The following is a 23,561-nucleotide window of genomic DNA, read 5'->3' as shown; positions in this document are numbered from 1 at the left end:
TTGACACAGAAAACTTGTGTTCCATCTCGATCAGTGAGGAAATGGGGCCTGGCGAAGCGTGCGTCGTCTCGCATTTGTCTTGAGTCGCTGTCCCAGAGGCACGGTTGCTTGTTCACAGCATTACGCTGCCGGCTTTTGATGTAAAGCCTCTGCATTTTCACCATTTCACACACAAACCCAATTCTAAAACATTCCGTCGCATTCCATGTAGTTGATTCCTATTTAAAATGGTCATGATTATTTTATTTTGTAACATTAATGGAAGTACATTTGGAGGAGGGCGGGGGGTGGGAGAGGCATTTGCAATTCATATTTCCCTGCATGATTACATTAAGAGTATGTTCTGTCATATTTGATTAATGTATCGTGTTTTCTTTAAAACAGGATTAAAATATGAAAACCGACAGAAATGAAGCTATTACAGCGAATGATCAATTTTTAATAATCTACTCAAGGAGAGAAAAAATGAAGTGCTGCTCAGAAATGCACAGATCAGGATTCTGCAACATTTTGTAATCAGTGTTAGGCTGCGAAAACAAGCTTTGTTTTAAGGCACAGACACAATTAACATGAAAGGCTGCCAGGCCAAGCTTTTATGGCTTTTATGTTATGAAGCTTGAATTAGAGATATTACTTACCACGGCTGCCAGGTGTACATGTAGTAGCACACTGCATGGCACAGATTCTGCTACTTTATTAGCATGTTTTCGCATGGAAACACTATAAAAAAGTCTCTTTTTTTCTACAAGTCTTTGTGTATTTACTGTAGATATCTTTTAAATCTCTGTATAATTTCTACATGGAATCATAAAGTTTAATGTATAGTCTTTAATTTGAACGGGTGAACGCAAATGAAAACATAAATAACAAAGAAATACAGGCTCAAATACTAGTAGTGCTAAGACTGCTGTGAAAAGTACTTTAACTGTCAGTTTCTTACGAGCAGGTAGTTCATCATGAGTTGTACCTTTAGATGTGCTCTTTGTTGTGCATTCTGAAATATATTTTCAGGAAGTGTTCTCTATTAATCTCTCAAAGTGAGACATTTTTCACACACAAGCACAAAACAGTCAGATATTTAACCTTGTAGAAACGCAGAAGAAAAAGCAGCTTGAGCTCTTTAGTCAATGTCAGTAGCCATTTTTGAGACAAAATGTGTGTGTGTGTGTGTGTCTGTGTGTGTACTGGAATAAACGTGGGCCTCCAATTCCACTGTCAGCCATTTAGCCTGACCATGGGTGACTGTGAATTAAAAAGAGGGGCCTTTATGTGCGACCCTGCAGCACAAAAGGCTACATCCATAACTTATAGAGACAGGGAGGCCATTAGCCGCCACTGCCGGGCCACCTTTACATAATATGGTATGTGTGGACTAATCACTGAGCTGAGGAGTCAAACTGCTTTAAGTCTACACAGTATATACACAATCCACATCCACATCTGAGGTGACAGCGAAATGCAATTTACAGGTGCACAGAGACGTCATTATTTCAATCTGTATCTGTTTAACCAACAAAATTATCTGTGTCTGTATCTGAATTTGGATAGAAGTCCAGAAGTGGGTGTGGTTTTTACTAGAAGTCACGTAAAATCAGAGAAATGTATTTTCTAATCTAATTCATTGGCAATGCAATTGTTGCGTCTTTAAAGCATCAAAATGATTTAATATTGGCATATAATTAATTATGAAATATATTTTTGCATCCTCTTACTGTACTTTTCATAATGTTTTCTCTTTTTATTTTAAACTAAGTTTTATGAACTGTCTGAAGTTCAACACCACCTCCCCTTTAACTGGGATATATGGAATCAGAAACTGAAAAAAAAAAGTCAAATGAGGGTTCTGTTTTGTGAGAGATAGAAACTCTACAGTCAAGAGGTATAAAAAATATCCTGCAACTGAAGGCAGTAATGTTGGTGCATTTGATTTGGGTAGATGCCATGAAGCTGACTTTTTCTAAATAATAATGACCAACCGCAGATAAAGAAATATCGTTTCCATCATATTATTTGTGCTTTCCCAAATAACTTATTCTGATTCGGGTGCATCCCTAGTGCAAATACTTCATAACAGAATACTATATTCTTTGTACTGAACTTAAGTACATTTTCTGTACTTTACTTTAGTTTTTATTTTTCTGAAAACATGGTACACACCGCAGCAAAAAGACGGTGATAATATGGTTGATGTCTGATTATAAAAAGGTCAGTGTCTGGGAAACACTGTTCATCAACCTTGACCGTGTTGGAGCTCGAAGCATCACAGAGTCTGCCTCCCCTCATCCTGCCAGAGTCCTTCATGTAGCGTCCCACCAGCCCGTTGCACGGTCCACCTGCTAAGTGCAACACTCCAAAAGTTAAAACATATCAATGAAAAGTAGGCTGTTCATCATTTGTTTTGTAAATGGACGGTTCATTTACTGTGAACTTTCAGAATTTATTTCCTTACACTAATTGAAAGGGAAAAAATTGGAGATGTTGCTATTTATAGGTTATTATTTTACTGGTCCAGCACAATTTGAGATCAAATTGGGCTGTTTGTTGCCCATGAACTAAAATGGAGGAGAATGGACCGCAGAGAAAAGGAGAAATTCAGTTTACATCACACAGAAATGGTAAAAAAAAATGTCCTTCATATTTTTTCACTTTGAGTAAAGAAGTCGAATCAGTACTTCAACTTGTTTTTTTCATAGTATCTGTATCTGTATCTGTATCTGTACTTCAGCTTAAGTAAAGAATGTGTGTACTTTTTCCAACTCCAGCCCACATGCAGGGGAAACAAGGTGGGATCCAGAAATGATAAAAAAAAAAAAAAAAAAAACATAGAGGAGGCTGTCTTTGCTGATACCACTTGGAAAACCATTTTCAGGAAAAATCCTTCCACTCGGCTCGCGATTAAAGTGTGTTAATCCTCAGTTAACTTTTGTCATATGAGATCAATTGACTGTTTGTGTGTGTTTGTGTGTGAATGGAAGCCTGTTTCTCCAAACAAATCACATCCATATGGCCTTCCAAATGTGAGGACAAATCAAAATGTCTCTGAAAAGCCAATTATTAATGCTGAAGAGGGGCTTTTTCTGAGGGCGAGTAAAGACAACAAAGTGTGCTTGAGGAACCAGAACCACATGGGCCAGGGCGATGATGCTTACAGAGGAAGTTCCAACAACAAACTATTAGCAGCTGTCAGTATGGCAGAGTGTGAAGCCCATATGAGCTTTGTTTTGTCCCAGTCAAACCACTTTACAAATGACTTTCATGCAAAAAACCCTCCGTGTACTGTATATATGTAACACCAGTAAAATTACACAAATTTGTTATGATTCAAAACAAATAAACTCTCTTGTCAAGTAAATTTGATATTTATTCAGTTGTACTTGAGAAAACATGTTCAGTTAGCTTAAGAATCAACAAGTCTTCAGTCTCTCCGATGAACATTTCAAACAAACTTTATTCCCTTTCACATTTTCTCGATTTGAAAAGTCAGTTCTTCAGTTCAAACAAAGAACTTCCAGCAGCTGCTGTTCCTGTTGGAGCTACTTTGTACCAGAATTGTTGGCACAACTCTGCTGTTGAAACTTTGAGTTGAGTGAACTCTGTACAGTACATTCATTCAACTCAGCATTTCAAGTCAAAAGACTTCAAAATAGAAGAAGTCATGTTTATAAGTTTTCTGAAAATAAATACTAGATTTTTTTTTTTCTTTAGAAAGCTTCATTAACATGAATAAATAACACTTCTATATTTACATTAAATTAATGAGAAAAGATTAGTTGATTCCACTAAATGCCTATTTCAGGTTTTTACAGTGTAGAGGGAAACCTGAGATTTATTTTTTGAACTTATACCCTAAAGAAGAATATATAACAATGTAAAGAATATGCAGTTGCAACAACAGCTTATTGCTCTTTGTTGGAAGAAAACAAACAGATCGAGTATCAAAGAACAAAATGGCATCATGTATGGTATTCAAGAAAATAATTGACATTTTGAGAAAGACAAAAAGTGTTTGAGGAAACATGAAAACACATCTTATTACATTCCTCAAACATGCAATAGAGATCCTCTAACATAAGGCAAATATGTTGTATTTTCTTATAAAATAATTTCTTACATAATCACCTTTGAGACAGGAGTGGCACTGACAGTACTGACTGACGTATTGATGTATTTATTTTCTTTCTGTTGTATTGTTGCTGTTTTTTGTGCATTTATGTCATACATTCATCACGTTACTGTTAGTGTTTTGCCCAGTTGCAGATTTCAAGTCTCCCTCAATATTGAGAAAATGACCATTTATTTCCACCCAAAAAAGACATGAAAGAAGAAGAGGACTTTTATTTTGATGAACCATGTGTCTGAGAGCCTTACTGCATTATATTTCTTTATATTTTGAGTTGTCACCTGGCGCCTGAATTTTGTGTTTTCTTTTGCATAAATAAAGACATTTTCACTATGAACCAACTGGTGCATAAAAATCACCAAAATGCAGGAAATTATTTATATTATTTATTATTATTTATTTTTATTTAATCATTTATTATATTTGGCAGTCCAAAGTTCATGTGTGCCCCCTCATGTTGAAACAAAACCTGCACCGTTGGTATTTTGTTTTTGTATCACTGGGTAGTGCCTGGGAAAGTGAGGTGAGGGAAAATATTTGTTAATATTTATTTAAATATTTCTCTTTGTCATTTAATTTTAAAAAAGCTAATAAACTTTTTTTTTAAATCCTCCACGTGATTTTTTTCTTACTAAATTCTGTGCTTAAATATGTTTTGTATTTCTTCTCTGTTATTTTATGACACCTTTTATGTTTTATCACATTACACCAATAAAAAAAGATTGTTTTGATATGACTATCTGGCCTCTAATCTTTCAGATAAAGTGAATCACAAGTGGCTTTGATTGTGCTTATCTAAAACAGTTAGCCTCACTATAAAGTTGCTACTTGTGCAGAAATCAGGTAAATGATACCGTGTATGCTGCTTAAAAAGGATTTGCAAACCATTTGGCCTGACTGCTCTTCATATTACCTTAATGTCTCCCAAAAGGCCAAAGCCAGGAATGAATTATTGATAGCCATCATATGGATCGCACGCTGTGGCTCCACATGCCTATTAGAGGGTTTTGTTCATTCATTTACGCTAGCTTGGACGGCTGCCTTGAACGACGCATCACTCTTCTTCTTTTACTTTTATCCATTAGCTGTTAACAATAACTGACTTTATGCAGGTTGCCGAGTTTCCAGCAAACGGTGAAAACAAAGTAACATTGTGGGGATCATTTGCATGCTTTGTGGTGCGCTGAGGTTGTACTTCACTGCCTGTAATTTGACCTTTGACGTCTCTGGTTAGTCTGCAGTCCATTTAGGCTTTCCTCCCTTTCTCCATGGAAATTGAAAAAGGGGAGACAACACTTTCTTTCTGAATGATAATTGCTAAGTTTAAAAAACAGAAATCTAATTGTGCGGATGCCCCTGGAGACTAATATTGGACTATCTTATAAAAGGCGCACAGTATCCCAGCAATGATTTATTGCTGAATTCCAGTCATTTTCAATACATTATAGTTTCCAAATTGTGTTTAAATTGAGTGTAGAGGAGAAAAGGCCATTAGGAGATGCAGAAATGAAGATTATATTTAAATATTCATGCACTCGGTACCTTATTATTGAATCTGTACACTAACAAAATCAATATTAAGTGCAGTTTGACATAAATTTATTTATGAATTTCGACTTTCTAAGTACTTGCGTTTTTTCACTCAAAAAAAGGATGAGTATAATGCTGTAATGATATCAAAACAGCGTGTCAGGGTGCATTAGTCTGGGAGTTTATGAACCCGCACATAAAAACTCAGGAGCGTCCCTGTAGAAGTGCTTACTAGGCAGAAATGTCGCTTTTTACAAACATCAGTCATTTTACAGGCCTGTATCACAGAGCGCTCCTCGGCTGTGGGTGATAGTTAGAGAAAGACGCAGTCATCTTGTTTGTCCTAAATGAGATCTTTGCAGTAAGCCTACTTGTATTAAGGCCTGGGAGTGGGACTGTGTAACATTTAATTAAAATGGATGTCTCTCGTCGTGCCTAACCTGTCCCCCTAACTCCTTCTTGTTTCCAGGCCATGTCTTTGTTTAGACAACAGCCCAATGTGACACTTATGACATGAGGACGCTGTGGTTCAGAGGATTTTCTCATTGCATGAGTCTTAATACAGCAGCATACAATAACATGTGATTGGCTGTCCCTCACTGAAAGCCTCAAGGAGAATTATAAATATACTGCCAGTAATAAAATATCAATGTCTTCTCTTTTTATATTTTATTGTGTTAGTGAGAGCGCAGGAATTGCAAAGTTTCTCGTTCATATGGCGCATGCTTTGTGCACAAGTGCAGCAATACTGTTAAAACATAATGAATTTCCACACATTTTCAAAACAATTTCTCATCCTTTTGTTTTTTTTTTTTTTTATAGAAATGTGAGCAAAGTTAAAAGGCTCTTTATTGGAGGAGCCACATCTCTGGACACAAGATGATGCCATAAAAGCAGGAAGGCATGGAAAAGCAAAACATCAATCTGAACTAAGAGGGGGAAGCAATAAATCAGAGAATCATAGCCTTCTGCCCCGCCTTTAAAATCATTTAAACAGATTCAAAAAGCCTGATTCTGCTCGAGTCTGTCTGTAAGCACCCTTATAAAGCCTTTATGTGCCTTAGACACAGGGGATAAAACCGCAAAACCTTATTGAGAGACAGAAAAATGATGCCCTGTTCCTGGGAAGTGGGTGCTTTAAACGCTAGTATCGGTATCGGGATCACAGAGCGGAGATGAGTAAGTAAGGATCAAGGAAGTCGTCCATCCAAAGCATTCCTCTAATATGTTTTACAAACCTTTTCAGGTCTCTGTTTCATCGTTAAGGGCCGCTCACGTCCAGAGTTAAAGGATTTATATGAGTTTATCAGATGCTGATATTACAATTTCCTCATTTCCCTGTTTAGAAACATGTCAGCTGTTCTGTTTAAAATCAATGTCAGTGGAGGAGGTGGATAAAGATGTAACAGTGCGTATCAATCAGCATTAAGTTGTGCACAAGATCTGCTTTCCAGCCACATATAATATAATGTATGATATACTATTAGATATTTATTTCACCAGCCTTTACTGAGAGAAATAAAAGCTATTAAATAAATTTGAACTTAAGAGAAAAATACTGATCTGTGTATTAATGGCAGAAATAAGCCTATTGAAGTACACGAGATGACAAAAGCACCAGAAACATGACCTTCTACAAGAGGGCAGCCCATAAAAAGTTCATGTCCTTTCCCTTTTTTTTAAACTTATCGTCACTACAAAGCTAACACAAAGTGCTGCCAAATGTGTAAAGGAAACGGAAACTCCAACACGCTCTGCAGATCTCTGTGTTGACAGGAACTGGAGGAAAAACCCTTTGGACTGAAAGTTATCTGAGCATTAGATACAGATGGGGGGGGGGGGGAATGAAGAAAATAGGAATTATAAAGAAATTAACTGGCATTAAAAAATACGATATTTTTCTTAGGAATAAACAGTGGTGAAGAGTAATATTTATATTTACAGTATATTTACAGTAACAATAAAACAATAGTTAACTTACAGTTGAGCTTTAGTGCAATTTTAAGGTACATTTACCTCACTTGAGGATTTCCATTTTTCATTTTCATAATATGTGTTTATATAATTGGGTCCAAAAAATGTTATGTCTTAAAGGTACTATGTGAAACAACTTGCATGTATTAACGACTTTCTATTATCAATGTATGAACCGATTGTAATGTTAATTAGGCCTTTCCCAACTTTCTTGGTTGTCTATAACAGCCTATGGACTGGTTTCTCTGTAAAGGACTCATTCAGTTCATTTCACAACACACATTAATCAACACACTACAGTCACTACACTACAGTCCTTTGGCAAAATGATTTGAAACCTATAAAACTAAAATAAACTAAATAAAAAGCACAGAATGAAGACAACAGGACACCATAAAGATGCCAACAAAACAAGAACTCTCAAGACAGAACACAGACCATGCAGAACATCAATAAACAGTGGAACAATAACACAGCAAAAACAAAGAACACAACACAAATAGTCATGCAGGCATCACAATGCAACAACAGGACAACAACAACAACTTGGGAAAGTTGACGTTTATGCACATTCCCTGTCACTCTTGTCTCTCTTTAGCTCCTACAACTCCAACAGTGGGCAACATAAGCTAAAGTTAATTTAGAAATGGAGTTTGCTAACATCAACAACAACGACAAACACCTTACTTTACTTACCTTATCACATTCAGTCTCCTGTATGTCACATCCATTGGTGTATGTAGTAATGGACAACATGACAGATCCCTAAAAGCGAAGTAAAAATATTTTGACTGCCCCCTGGGGACTGGTTGCAGCATAGGTCATAAAACCATAAACTAAAACATCATACATGTTAAATTCTTTTTTCCAACCATGATCACTAATGTGCAGAGTTTGGCTCCAAATTACCACCAGTGTGAGATGGCAGCACTGATTTCCAGGATATTTTGGTTCTATTTTTGAACAGTAGGAGGAAGTTTGAGTCTCGGCATCCATCTTTCTTCAGTGTCAGTGGTCACGCCCCTGTTTTGGCCGATGCCCAGGATGCTTGCTCGGGTCTGTGAGAGCAACAGAATGCTGACTGCAATTCACCGAACGGCCACCAGTGTCCTTAATGACAAGGAGTTTTTTTTTTGTAGTTTTGTAGTTTGTATATGTAATGCTGTATATTATGTTGATACTTTTACTTAAATAAATGATCTGAATATGTCTCCCACTTCCATTCATCACTATAGAGTTGACTGTATTTTACTTATAGCTTTTTTTGTTTTTATTTCTAACAGAGACAATGCTGTGCCCTCCAACACTAATATAGAGCTACCATACAATAATACGCTCATATACAAAGACAACACCATGTTCCTCCAACACTAATACTATAATACTATAATATATTGTATAATGTAGTAGGGCAGTCTTGCCATCAGAAAAAAAATCTGCATACACTGGATACAGAGTTCAGTTGTGGATGCTATCCAAGAATTGGCGAGGAATTAAAAAAGCATAAAAAATAATTACCCCCTTGTTGCTGTGTGTGAAAATATAAAGCGTACAGGTTCAAAGATGTTTTGTAGTTCAGTTAGTGTGGATGGAAAACAGCCAGAGATTAGATCTTTTATATTTTTTTGGCATTTATTGAGGAGACAGAAAGGTGATGACTTATATTAAAAGAGATTGGGAACATATATTATGTGAATTCACATTATATTGTTCCTTCAAATGCTGCTAAGATCCATTAAAATGTACTGAATCAGCTGACAGTTAAGGCTTTGTAGTTTTCAGCAGGGATAAGAAAAGAAATACATTTGTATGGAAATGCTCCTTGGAAGAGAAAACAGTGTTAAACAGTGTGAATAATAAGCTCAGTGTGTTAAATGTGATGTTTGACAAAAATGGGATTTTTTCCCAGACAAATAAAATCTGATAATAAGGTAATAACTGTGTAGCTTAACCAAAACGTGCAAATTGTTAATGAGGGGTGAATACGTTGAGAGCAGCTGCAGCAGCTTATTATCAGTCAGGCTGTACAAGGGGATGCTGTTTGGAGGAGAAACACATGCAGTTCACAGCCAAAATTATTCACATTTTTGCCTGAATATTAATTTTTGTGGTTAGCATTTTGAGTGGAAAGATTTTATTATGTTGGCGATGAAGACGGCAAAGTTTTCCAACGGTCCTGATGTGTCCTCTGTCTGTTTCAACCCCTCAGTCCTCTTTCATCCCTGTTCACCCAAGAAATGGAATCATAAAAACCATTCATGCTAAATGAAAAAGGGCATCATAAAGCTGCATTACACTGGAGTACACTCCTCTGCACCTTCCATCCTTATCAATATCACCCTTCGTCTCCTCGTGCATCTCTCTTCTCCCCCCTCTTGAAACAAAGCATAAAAGCCTTAGAAAGAGGAACAATCTGTCACTCCTGTAATATAAGATAAAAGTCTTTAAAAGCTAAAGGTCCAGGTTGTTTTTTTTCTTGTCTCCTTCGAGCCGGCAGTCTTTAAGGCTGCTCCTCAGGATTAGCAGCATGAAGAACTATATATTATTTGCAGAAGAGCTTAGTGAGCAGAGTCTAAGCCTATACATATAAGTCAATTTATATTAGAATTTCCATACGTGCATTTTCTTGTTACCGTCAGTATGCAAAAATGGTACTTACTAACAAATAATGCATAATGTACTAGAGGCAGAGGCAGGCACCAATAACTGCATGTGAGCTTTAAAAGAAAATGCAAAAAGGCAGAGCATAAAGATGCACCGTATAAGATATACAACACATTAAACACGAAAACGTCAAAAATATAAAGATGGCTCTTTGCTCTGGAGACAGCGAGTCATTTATCTATAAAGAGGAGGGGCAAATAAAAAGCTCCCATCCCCAAGCTCCTGTGTATTTCATTTACTAACAAAGTCAGGTTATCTGCTTACACACAACTCTCTTCCTCCTCCTGCCAGACCTCCACCCTACATCACAGTGACCAGAAGAAAAAGGTGACGGACACAAAATGGTTACATCTCTCATCATCTATGCAGAGTCAATTTTTTTTTCTTTCTTTTTTTTTAACCTCACTTTAGTTGTTTGTATCTTTATATTTTTTGCATACACATGCACCTTGGTCTATTTGTACAGACTGCATCTAAAACCCAATAAAAAACAGTTGAAATATAAAATTGATCTTTCTGTTGACACAGGCAATTGGTGGTGAAAAATGATTAAAATTCATCCCAAATCCGTGTAACAAATGGTATTAACCAAAAAATTGTTTTTATGAGACATGATAGAGAGTGGGAATGGCTATCATATACTTATATCATAATCTTCTTAGCCCTTACACACTAAATAATATGTCCTATATAACAATGTTAGACCCTTTCTTAGACACTTATAAGACTTAATTAGAGGGTAATTATGAAGACATTACAACAGAACTGTACTGTAAACTAAAGTTAAATCACATATCTGCTATTATGTTAACCAGATCTACCAAGTAAAGGCCAAAGTTATAAAGGTTAAGGAATATTATATACATGAGTGACTGCACAGATTTATTGTAATGCTGTAGTCAGATGAAGTGATTTGATCAAAGAAGTCTTGATTTATCTGTCATTTGTATGAGATCAACCAAATAACAAGCAGCAAATATGTGATTTCACTTTAGTTTACAGTCCAGTTCTGTTGTCATGTTTCCTTAATTAACCTCTAATAATGTTTAATAAGGCTCCAATAAAGGGTCTAATTCTGTCTAATTGAAAACATATTATTTCTATTTTTTTTTTCTTATTTGGAACAAAATACAGCTTGTTATCTCTTACTAGTGTATTGTAAAATAAAGTGGGAGCATGTTTATTACAGATTTATGACTAGAAAAACAAGAGTACTGAGCTGCATCTCAAATTAATTAATAAATTTCAGGTGTCTTTCAGCTTCAGGATGTGACATATACTGTTGACCTGCTATCTGCCCCTAAAGATCCCCTATCCAACCCTAAAAAAAGACAAAAACAGGCCTATGATAGACAGGGGCAGACGGTAGGTTTTTAATAGTCTGTTCAGGGGGAAAACACACGATTCTCACATGGTTTGGTCCTAAAAATTAGGTATTTTTTTCTGTCTAAGATCCATTAAGAAAAAACGCAGCAGTTACTTAAAGAGCAGCAGTTTGGGAAAGCACTCTTGAATACAAAACCTGTCAATGTACACCTCCTTCGGGCACTTTGGTACACCACATAACACATGTTCCTCTCTGCTGTCTGGCTCAGAGTGGAGAGGATGCTGTGTAGCTTTGTGGTGAGGTGTACTGTTGCTTCTGTTGCATTTTCTCCCACTGGTTTGACATTCAAGATCGCTCAATTATGTATGAACGGCAAGCAATATCCTTTACCATCAGGCCCCAATGTAACATATTTCATTTTCAAGGGCTGCAGAGCACAATCAGACCCTCTGTGTAATTACGACTTATTAAAAATGATTCCAAATTATCAGTGGATCTGTGGGCTGGTGTCTGGGTCCAAACTGAGAGCTGTTGCACTGTATTACTCGCAGAATAACTTCCCATGGGTGGATGGTCTGTCAACAAAGATCCCTGTCCTTAGATCACTGCACGCTACAAATTAATTAAAGGAAAATCACAACCATCATTGAATTTGTACTCATATATATAATGTGACAAAGAGCACCTATGGAAGCTGGGTGTTTTTTTTTTGTTCCTCAGAAATGAGTGGCTTTTGGGAATAAGCATTATTGGAAAGGCACCCTCAATGACTTGTTGCAATACACTTTAAGCACTTTCGTGACTAGTTTTTGTTCCCTATACACAGACTCATAATGAGAAAACACAGTTCAGCAGAGAAAAGACATCTCAAACAGCATGTTTACCCTTCACACAACATGGAGGAATTAAAAATGGATGAGCGCCCCATCCATTATTTCAGCCTCCAAATGGCAAAATCTGTATAAAGCTCTGAGTATCCGTCTGGGTGAAAATAAATAAATCAAATATGCACTTCAGCGTTTCCTGCCTTTTTCTGCGTAGGATACGGTGTCGTGTTTGTGGAGGGCACATCCTGCTCTTGAAAGCACGATGAGCTTTCTAAACGTATATAAATAAACCAAGAGTTTTCAATTAGTCTTCGCATCTTTTCTGTTAATTCAAATGATTTTGTCACTTTTTCCGGGGCCGTGCATATAATATTTAGGCTACTCTCATACTTCTTTCAGCCCCGTTCTCCCAGCTGAATTTCCCCTATCTGAAGTATTCTAATTTGCAAACACAGTGGTGTCAGAAGTGATTTTGCTGTAAAGTCACTAATTATATGCAACATCAATGCGATGTGGGGAAAACGTTAAAAATTTAGCATCACAAGACAAATGGAAAAATGCGTGCTGAAACAAGGAAAAGAAGCACTAACATTCACAGTTTTTCAATGAATAATACATGTTTTTTTTCCCTGCTTCACGAGGACTTGCCCAGACTGGCTTCAGTGTCACATCTTTATCCTAAAAAAAAATATGTGTTTATGACTTTTCACATGCAGCACTGCTGTTTGCATCCACTCATTAAAGGAACTGTTGACTATATGAAGCATTGTTCTATAAACTGATTTCATTAGCAGCCTGTGTGTACGGGAGTGGAAAAACAATAGGAGGAAAAAAAGACTGATGTGTTGAGCAAGAGCATAGCATGAACAATTCAGACTATTTTCTATACGTGGAAATATGTATATGGGTTTTGTCTCTTATATGGAAGAGGAGTGGGGCCAGACATAAGGGAAAGAATGAGTGAAGGAGAATCTTTTTTTAAATTTAGCATTTTCTGAATAAAGTCAAAATGTCAAGTATAAAGTCAAAATACCATTTTGATTTTATTTTCAACTTTGCGACTTCATTACACAGATTTTAACTTTACTCTTGACATTTTGGTTTTATTCTTGAAGTTTCAACCGTATTCTCAACATTTCAGCCTTATATTCAACATTTCAACTTCAGTCTTGACATCGTGACTTTATTCACCACATCCACATTTGACATTTCATCAAAAGACAAAAAAAAAAGTTTCCCCGCTGCTTTACTTTTTTGTATGCTTGGTACTAATACTGAAAGTTTGACTGTATTCTAGTCATTTGAACTTACTTCAACTTTATTCTCCATATCCAACTTTTATTTATGTTTCAGCTTCATTCTCAACATTTCAACTTTATTCTCGACATTTTGACTTTATTTTCAACATTTAAACTTCTTTCTTAGCATATCATCTTTCTTCTCAAAATGCATTAAAAAAGAGAAAGAAAAGTTCCTCCCCTTCTTTACTTTTTTGTATGTCTGGCAGTAGTATTGACAGTTTGACTATATGCTGGACATTTCGACTTAATTCTTGAAATCCACATATTATTCCCTGTGCCTATACTCCTCCATACTACCCACAGCACGAAAACAAGTGCTTAAAAAGTTACAATCTTATGTTATAGATAATATCAACTGCCTTGTAACTACCTCACCTGTTTCGCAACAAGACTGAACAAAAGTATTAGTGCCTGTGGTTTATTGTGGCTCCCCAGGCAGTCGCCAAATGGCAGCTGTGTGTATTACATAAAGGTGCAAAGGAGGTTGATAAACTGCTGGTGCATCAAGCTGATAGCAGCTAACATGACCTGCCCTCTGAACTCTGTTAACCAAGACTGACATGGTGGGTCACTGTCGGACCAACAAACAAGTTTGCTTTATTTTGAAGGCATTTTCATGGCTCCCTTTACACAGTAATTATATTCCAAATCATTATGTGTTGTAAAGTCTATTGACCCCTAGTAAACTTATATTTACCAAGCTGGAACAGTTAATGAAATAGTCTTTTAATTAGCACTCCTCTTAAGGGTGGAACATCTGAAGGGGTCCCTGTTTTGTTTTGGCTTTGTGGTTGACTGAAAGGTGCAGATCCACTGTTCTAAGATAAAACAGTAATATCTTAATTAAGACATGCCGTTTAACTGTTTACAGTCAAAGTCGACGCCATTGTGTGCCAGGGGCGGCACCTGCAGTACAGGAATATTCACCGCACTATGAATCAATAAAACAATATCATAATTTCTTCTTTTGTTGTTTTGTTTTTTTTAGGGCCAGGTCGTTTTTCAAGCTTGACTGATTGAAAGTGGTCTGACTACTCAAGGTAACAACTGGAGAGGGGGTTGGAGGGGTGGGTGGGGGGGTTCTTTGCTGCTTGTATAATGCAGTCTTTGGCAGGCTCTCTCTTTGTATTAGATACATTAGGACGGAAATGTGCACTAACTTAAAAATGCTCATGTGAAAAAACATGGAATGTATTAAATTAATGGTCTCTTTTGCCTCAGGGCAGTAATGAAAAGGGACCCCCAATGAGTTCATTTTTCACGGCTTTGGTTATGCATTCAACACTCTAATTGAATTTCAATGTAAGTTTTACAAAGTCTTTATTACAGTGACTCTTGATGTAAATTACATGTGATCTATCGTGGGACTTTCACCCATTAAGTAATTTAATTGTGACATGCACTTTCTACGCACCTCATGCTTTTATGCCTATTCCTCCTCATCCAAATTGTCAGTTTCTTCTATTATCTGCACTGTTTATGTGGATTGAGGAAAGTAGTCTGCATATACTCTAGGCAACTTCACATGAGAACAGCTCCTTAAAAGGAGTAATTGCTCGTCTCCCCCATGCTAAGAGAGGGGACAGCACCCGACAGCTAGAGTATACTGGAGTATACACAAGTCACAAGGATTTGCAAGATGTTTGCAGATGACTGCACGGAGCACATTTTAGCTGGGAAAAGTGTATTATTAGATTTATGCTGTGAAGAGGAAAAACACAGCACTCAGAGCAAGTAAAATTCATTAAGTTCTCCAAATTTATGCATGAGACAAGCCAGATTGTGAATAAGGGAAACATGTGAAATGTGTAAATAAATGTGTGCCATGTATTCAAATAGAGACAATATATTCAACCCTTAGTTTTGAGTGTGTTTGTCCATTTAGGACACTGAGGTCATGTCCTCTAATTTTTTTTTTTTTTCTGGGAATTTGGGTGTTTTAGGAACCTGGAGGAAGTTTTCAGTCTACATTGATGAGTATTTTATAGACTGACTCGAGACAATACATTATGTTTTGCTAGTTTTAGTCCAATTAACGAACAAAAAAGTAACACTGTACATGAAAAAATTGTCCTAACTTCGATTAAAAATTACGTTTAACTTAATTTAGACTAGTCTTTAAATTTTACTTGCTTACACTGAGTTTCCAGTGCTTTTGCTCTCATACTTATTCATGCTTCATTCTATAATATTTACTTGATTTTTCTAAGAAAGTTGATGGCAGTAATGCACAATATGACAAAGTTTAGTTCTTTTACTTCCTTGTCCCAAGGTAATCAGTTTCCTTTTTTATTTTTTTTTAAGTAAACTGTTTGGGAATTAAATGTCTTTTTGCAGGACAAAGACATGTTGGGAAATATAATGCCCAGAAAATAAAAGCTGACTGTTAATGTAATAAATAGCATGCTTTTCAAAATCTAAATAATAAAATAATTGAGACTAAATTAATGGTTTCTGGTCAGATTTCTGGGCTAGTGGACTTGGACTCAGGACCTCAGTATTTCCACAATCTTGGCTTCAGTCCTGAACTGAGTACAACCTGGGAGTCAGTTTTCTTTGTCTCCATCTAGTGTTTCTGCCTGAAGCCTCTTTTTCAGCCTTAAATAGAAAACCATCACCTCCCTTTTCCTTTATCATTAAAAAAAAAACAAGAAGTCTAAAAAAAAACAAACGCACACTGAGAAGACGGAAATCTTAATCACAAACTGTACATTTCTCATCAATAACATGGCTGTGTGTGGGCACACGTGTGAATGTGCATGAAATACTGAGGTTGAATTGACCTGATCATTAGAAGGGGGAAGAGGCTTGACCTGATATTTCCTCTGTTGTTTGGTCAGGAAAGGGACGTTATTGTAAAAGGGCTGTAAAGATAAATAACCTTGCCGTTTCCATGGCAAAGGCGCAAACAGCGACCGCTGAAGACAAAAGAGCTGAAGACAATAAATCCAGCACTGTCAATTTTGTTTAGTTTTCAGAGTGTTTTTGAGGGAAATATGGTTTCAAAACAAGAGGCCACGTCCATTTTTCCACGGAGAAAGGGAAATCGGATCAGTTTTTTCTGCTTTTTCTCAACAGGCCACAGTTTCATCTTGTACATTACTTTCCAGGCCACGCCATCCTGATTGGTAATAGGAATATCTGACACGATATTTTGCCTTTGGATCAGGAAACTCCTTGTACAGCTGTATACATGTTTTTATAGCCTTTGAAAGAAAGGGTATTGTCTTTAAATTCCTAAGAATACTTGGTCCAGCCCTCAAATTTAAGTGGAAAACCATCCCAGGCCCTTTTTTCACAGGCTGAACAATAAAGAGTGAACGTGCACATTTGGGTTATTCTTGAGGTCATCAAGAGTTCATCGCAATACAATGAATCCAGGTTCAAACTGTAATCGACTTTTCTTATCATACAAGCGTACTAAAGTCAAGATGAAATGAAAAATGCTTTTTAAACCTTTTAGATCACATGCCATTTGTGAACCTATTTAACAATTTAAAAAAAAAAAATTCTTTGCACAACAAATGAAAGTTGTCCTTTCATGCTAAACATAACATATATACACATAATTAAATTCAGGAAAGAATAGGATGAAAATGTAAAACAAAATAAAATAAAGTAATATATACAATTACAGTACAGTTAGATACATATATACATGTACACAGGCAGGAATTCATCCTGTAGTGCAGGTTCAATGTAACAGCAGCAACAATGATGATAATCTGTTGACATCCTCACATAAAAAGTTTGACATCTGGGAAACATTGTCCATCAACTATGATTGTGTTTGTGCGCAAAGTGTCATCAATATAGGGGCCTTTCTAGAGGGGGGGCATTAGAGGGTCACTGGCCACCCCTGAAATCTGATGGGCCACCCCAAGTGCCACCCTACTTTCCTCAAGTTTATCTGTCCAGTGAGAGACAGGACCTTGGTTTTAACCAACTGTTTTATAACTATTTCTAAATGCGCGTTGTTTTTGTTGTTTGCAGCCTACTTTAAACTTTTACAAGCTTAATTTACTTGAATAACAAATAATAATTAATTGAATAATAAATCATAAAAATAAAGACATTGCATGAATTTAAGAGTCTCACAGCCTGAGATTGTGATTGGTACTATTTATCTTTTAAATATATTTTTTAATACAGGGATGTAAGAAACTGTAAGATACTGTGATGTTAGTAATTAAAGTAGATATGAGAAATAGTATATTAATCTACACTTGTACCACTCCTTCAAGTCCATGCCCCACTTGGACCACCCCAGTCAAAAAAGTCTAGAAATTATGCCATTTGAGTCAGCACCAGGGACTGAAGACTACAAGTTTGAAAATGAAAAAGATCTGGGAGTGTAGAGTTAGAAAGAAGTAAGATTATCAAACCTCTGTATCCTGCTCCTAATCTCTGTTTAAAGCTAGCAGCTCAAGGCTATATTAGCTACTCATTGGCAAGACAAAGCAAGTTGATTTGTATAGCAGATTTCCACAACAAGGCAATTCAAAGTGCTTTTTATAAAATAAAAAAAGAAATATAAAATAATATACATAGCATAAATAGCAATATAAAAAGACATTTTACTTAAAAGAGTTGAACTAACATACATAGCATGCATGAATCTCCAACCAAACCATGGACGTCTGAAGGGCGAACAGCCGTTTATTCCTACAAAAGCTGCTCAGTGGCACATGAAGCTGACTTGCAGGTGTAAGATTGCCTGGACTTTCTGCATTTGCTTCCACATTGCACGGCATACAGAGCAAGTGCACTAGCCGAGCCAGCCAGCTTTCAGTTTGGCCCTAACTCGAATGGAAATAAAATGATTAAATCATGTCGGTCTTCTAGACTTTCCAAATTTTATTGGACCAAACAGGTCAAATCCTGATACTGAAATGAGTCATTTTGTGGGGCTTGTGACCTAGGTCATTTATTTTTTTATCCTCAGTGGGGATACATGTTATCCCTGCTTCTGTTCATATTTGATAAATTACAACTCTAAATGCATTTCCTATTCCCACCAGTTGATGGTGCATGATAATAAGACAAGTTAACTGTTACCATAAGTAAAAACTTTCTTATTATTGGTGTTTGGTAGCTATCAAAAGTGAGTACTGGTACTGTGCTGAAAAATGCACAGGAGAAATAATAAAAATTTATTAGGAATATCCCGTCTGTTTTTTTTTTGTTTTTTTTTTTTACAAATCACTCACTGGTTGTGATGCTCAAGAAAATGTATCTGCCATTTTTAAGCTGCTTATTTCACAATGTAAGCTTATGGGGAAGTCTTTTTGGGCCGCTGTGCGTCACGTCATGTTGTCATTACACAGTTTGGCCACTATGTCAAGTTTGCTTCAAAGCCCAGCGCACCTCTTAGGGGCTTGGACCAAACTTTCAGTGGTCAAGATGTATTCTGAGTAATGTAGACGCCAGGGAAGAAAAATATCTCTGATTCTGATATCAGTCTTTATCCTTTTTAAAAAAAACTGTCCATTTTGAGTCTGGCATGTTATAGGAGTGCTGTGCTAACCCTAACACCAGGGGAGTGGCCTCCTTTTTTAACTTAAAAAAGGAACTGTTTAATTCTGGATGTTCCTCAAAATAACAGAAAAGCTACACGTTCAACTTTTTGCCCTTTTCCTGTCATCATCCGATCATCTCTATTCTACAGTGAAAAAAACCCTTCCATCGCTGCCCTCTCTGTCCCCTCCAGCACCGCCCCATCTTCTCATCGCCCAGGGAGACGAGCCTCGTCAGAAGCGAGGCGTGATGAGAAGCGGCCTTATCACTCCAATACAAGAGCAAACACAGGAGTCTTTACAGCACGTCGTCTCAGAAAGCAGCGCAAGGCAAGATTACTGCCCTTTAAGAAGCCCTAAGACACGACCAATCCCAAGTAGTGTTTTATCTTGACAGTTTGCAGCGCTTTGTTTGCCTTTTCTGTGAAGCCTGGGGATAAAAGAGAGGCCTCTGTGAGCTGTGTCTGATTAGGATCTAATTGTTAACATTCACTGTGCCTTTTTTATTATCCGGCCTGGTGTTGCCATACATGCAGCAGGTAGAGGCCTTCTCAGTGTTATGAAGGACTCTCCCCTCGCTGCTCTCGTGTGTTACTCAAGTACTAGTTAGCACTAAGGTGGCAGGAGAGGAGCCCCCAGCTCGTCGACATCAACAACAACAACAACAACAACAACATCAACAAACAGGAATTGATGGCGAGTGTTTATTATCTGGTTTAATTGCTCCTCATCTGGAGGATCTGACAGTTGCGGTTAATGAGAGAGGGAGAGGAGGCACGCGCTGTTGGCAGCGAGCTTCATAGTGTAAGACGTCTCTGTGTGTGTGTGTGTGTGTGTGTGTGTGTGTGTGTGTGTGTGTGTGTGTGTGTGTGTGTGTGTGTGTCGGTGTGTCGGTGTGTGTCGGTGTGTGAGTGCATGGTTAAAAAAAGAGGAGAGACCACATACAGTCAACACTGAATTGTTCATCGAATTATTAAAACAGGCCCCAAGTCCAACCTGAGGCCTCATCTTACCTTAACCCGTGTGACACACACCCTGCTACAAATACACCTGTAAACCTGCAGACACACATACACACACTATCACACACCACAGCAGATCGTAGCCCCCGCGCAGGGGGCTGTGTACACTAATCAGATGCTGCGCAAAGACAGGATATCACTGAAATCGAGCCTCTTCCTCAATTTTTCATCTGGCCTGCAGCAGCCCTGGCTCCTGTCCAACAAGGGACCTCCCTGACATTGTGCAGTGTCACGCACACACATCCAACCACAGTGTGACAAACAAACCATCGAGACCAATAGGCCCTTAACTGCACAACATGTAAATTTTGCCCAGGGATCTCTCTCACATTTAAACAATAACAAAAGATGTAGTTTGAGGACATTGTTAAGTGGCATAGGATCATGTGAGTTGTTTTCTTCACTTTTAAAAATACTATATAACTATATAACATTATAGCTGATGAAAATCTATCTGACGAGACTCAGACAGCTTCCTAACATACAGCGGGCGAGCTGAACAATGTTCCAAAATTGAGAAATCTGTAATTTATTCAAGGTAAAGATGCGTTTCCTACTAGCGGTTGCTAGCTAGTTGCTATAACCTCCAGGAAAACAAAGGATACATCACGCACATCTGTGAGTGAGGAAAGAATTTGGTGCACATTATCAAATGCAATGTGAATAAAACTTTAATATTTCCTCATCCATGAACATGATTTCTGCCTGAGTCACGTCAGATAGATTTTCATCAGCTGTAGTGGTTGTTGAACGGTGAAGATAACAACTCCCATGATCCCATGCCACTCCACTCCCCATCCCATTCAGCTACATCATTTGTTTTACTGTGTGAGACCCTTAGTAGCATAATTTCCATATGGTGCATTTAAGTCTGCCTTGTTTCTATATAATTGGAGGACTGAAAATATTTTCTGGTTTCCCAATTGATGTCCTCCGGCTGCTCAGCTTCAACTCTTAGCAATTTAATTATAGAGTTTCCTGATGGACAGTTATAGCTTTAGCTTGTTGCTAAAGTAGCTAACCATAGCACCCATTAGCGGGCAACAGAACCGGGCTCATCAGACTCATAGTGAACATGACACATGGTCACCAGGAAGAAGACAGCCTCCTAGACCAACAGGGAACAGGCTTGCAGGGTTTTCTGATGGAAAGATAGCTTTACTTGTTGCTGAGGAAACTTAGCTAACTGACGTTAACTCGGTTAGCCTTGACTCAGCCAGTGCCAGAAGCCAAGCCTGGAGAGAAAAGCACTTTGGTACTGTAACCTTTCTTCTGTTGTCAAACTGGCCATTTTGGTCCTGGTCTGGCCATGTTCACAGGTAGCTCTCAGTCTGGGAAGAATCAGCTAATATGATGATGATGCTCTCCTTCCTACATCCATGGACCGCTTTAGCTAGATGCAAGGAGGGGCGGAGCACAAAGCAAACCACTATACTACTGTAAACACCAATCAATATCCACGATAAGTCCCTCCCTTGCTGCCTTTTTTACAGGAAGTACCTAAGCAATAAGCACTCCACTAAACATTTCATGGGAAGTTTACGCAAGAGGGGATGCTCAGAAAAGGCCTGGAGGACAGGAGTGATGGTCTCTTCTCAGAAGAAACAAGAAAATGAAGAGAGAATGAGGGAAATGACCTATTTGTGATATCGTGCCTCCACTGAATGCCAGAGTCACACATAAACACACATATAAACACACATCACCACAACCACCATCAGAGGCTCGTTGTCCCATTCATAAATTTCTCCCGTTGAGAAACACGGGCATATCTTAAACAGGGCACACCCGCCCCTTTTACTACTGCAGCTCAGCAGGCCCACATGGGAACAATTAGGGGTATACGCAAGTTTGGCGAAGGTCCGTAGCAACCAGCTGCATCTGTTTTTATTTACCTTTTGCTCTGGTGCTGGATAATGTCATGAGCACATCTGCTACTGTGCAACGCAACCGTGGTTACATGCGTGGTTGACCCATGATTCTGTAATTACCCGCCGAGCGAGATGAAGAGGCCCAGCAAACCACTCAAAGCCACACAAAGCCTTCCTCCCCCCCTCTTCCTCCCCACGTCTCTCCAGTGGCATAAAATCCCGTCTGCCTCGCCAAAACACGATGCTGAGAGCTGGTAGCTGGAGCGCAGAGGATGCTGAAGTGGCATTTAATGACCCAAAGTTGTCCACTATAGTAATTTTGACTTCATTTTGGTGTCATTAAATTGCCAGTCAGTTAATGACACTCTCTTTCTATTATGTAGGATCAAATGTGGTTATTCTCAAATGAGCTGAGATGAGATGCACTTATCAAATTTCCTGATCTGTTTCGATTGCTTGTTTGTGGTCACATGGCACAAGCTGCACAGTTTGTCACCCGCCGGTCTTGTTGTCGGGCCACTTTGGGAGGTCTGACGACACTGAACATTACGAGAAATATTTCATTTTTGTGGCATCATGGTAGTGGGTTCTACAGATAAGTTCAGAGAGATCTAATCAAGAGAAACACTCTCGAGAACTTACAGTAAATGTCTCCACAGAGGGTTCCTTGTTTACAAAAAATGATGACACACTGACACACACACACACAGCTGGTCATGAACAGTAAGGGGACTGGGATTAGTCACATTGCAGGATAGAGTGAAGAAAAATCCATGATGTTTCAGAGCTCTCAATTAAAGGGTAAGTTCACCCCACAATTAAAAATACATATATTTCCTCTTACCTGTAGAGCTATTTATCCATCGAGATTGTTTTGGTGAAAGCTGCCAAATCTTGGAGATATCGACCATAGAGATGCCTGCCTTGTCTTGAATATAATGGAACTAGATGGCAAAACTCAACAGCAATGTCTCTTTTCAGAAACCATGACCCCATTACTCAAAATAATCCACGCACCTTGTGCTGAACAGTTTTGCGTATTTTCTTTATATCAAACTACACCTGACAACCATATCACCACTCTAGCTAACTCCAAGGATGTGTCCAGACTGTTTTGATTGGGGTGGCCAAAGGAGGGCACTGACTTTTGTCGGAATGGCATTAATTTACCATTTCTTATATAAATAGTTTTATTTTTCCATTTTATTATTTAATTACCCATTTGCTGTAGTTCCTTGTGCATGTTTTTTCGTTTTTCTTCAAAGATGTAAATATACATAGATGTCGCATTGGCCTTTGGGTCGTGTGTCAACATCACTGCCATATTGGACTGATTGACCAGTGAACAAAATTTGTTTGATTTCACTGAGTCATGTTACATTCAAGGTATTATGATCTACATGAAGTAG

The sequence above is a fragment of the Lutjanus erythropterus genome, chromosome 6 (genome assembly GCF_056507025.1).
Source record: "Lutjanus erythropterus isolate fLutEry1 chromosome 6, fLutEry1.hap2, whole genome shotgun sequence".
Classification (NCBI taxonomy): domain Eukaryota; kingdom Metazoa; phylum Chordata; class Actinopteri; order Lutjaniformes; family Lutjanidae; genus Lutjanus; species Lutjanus erythropterus.
Note: the sequence above shows the minus strand (reverse complement) of the source record.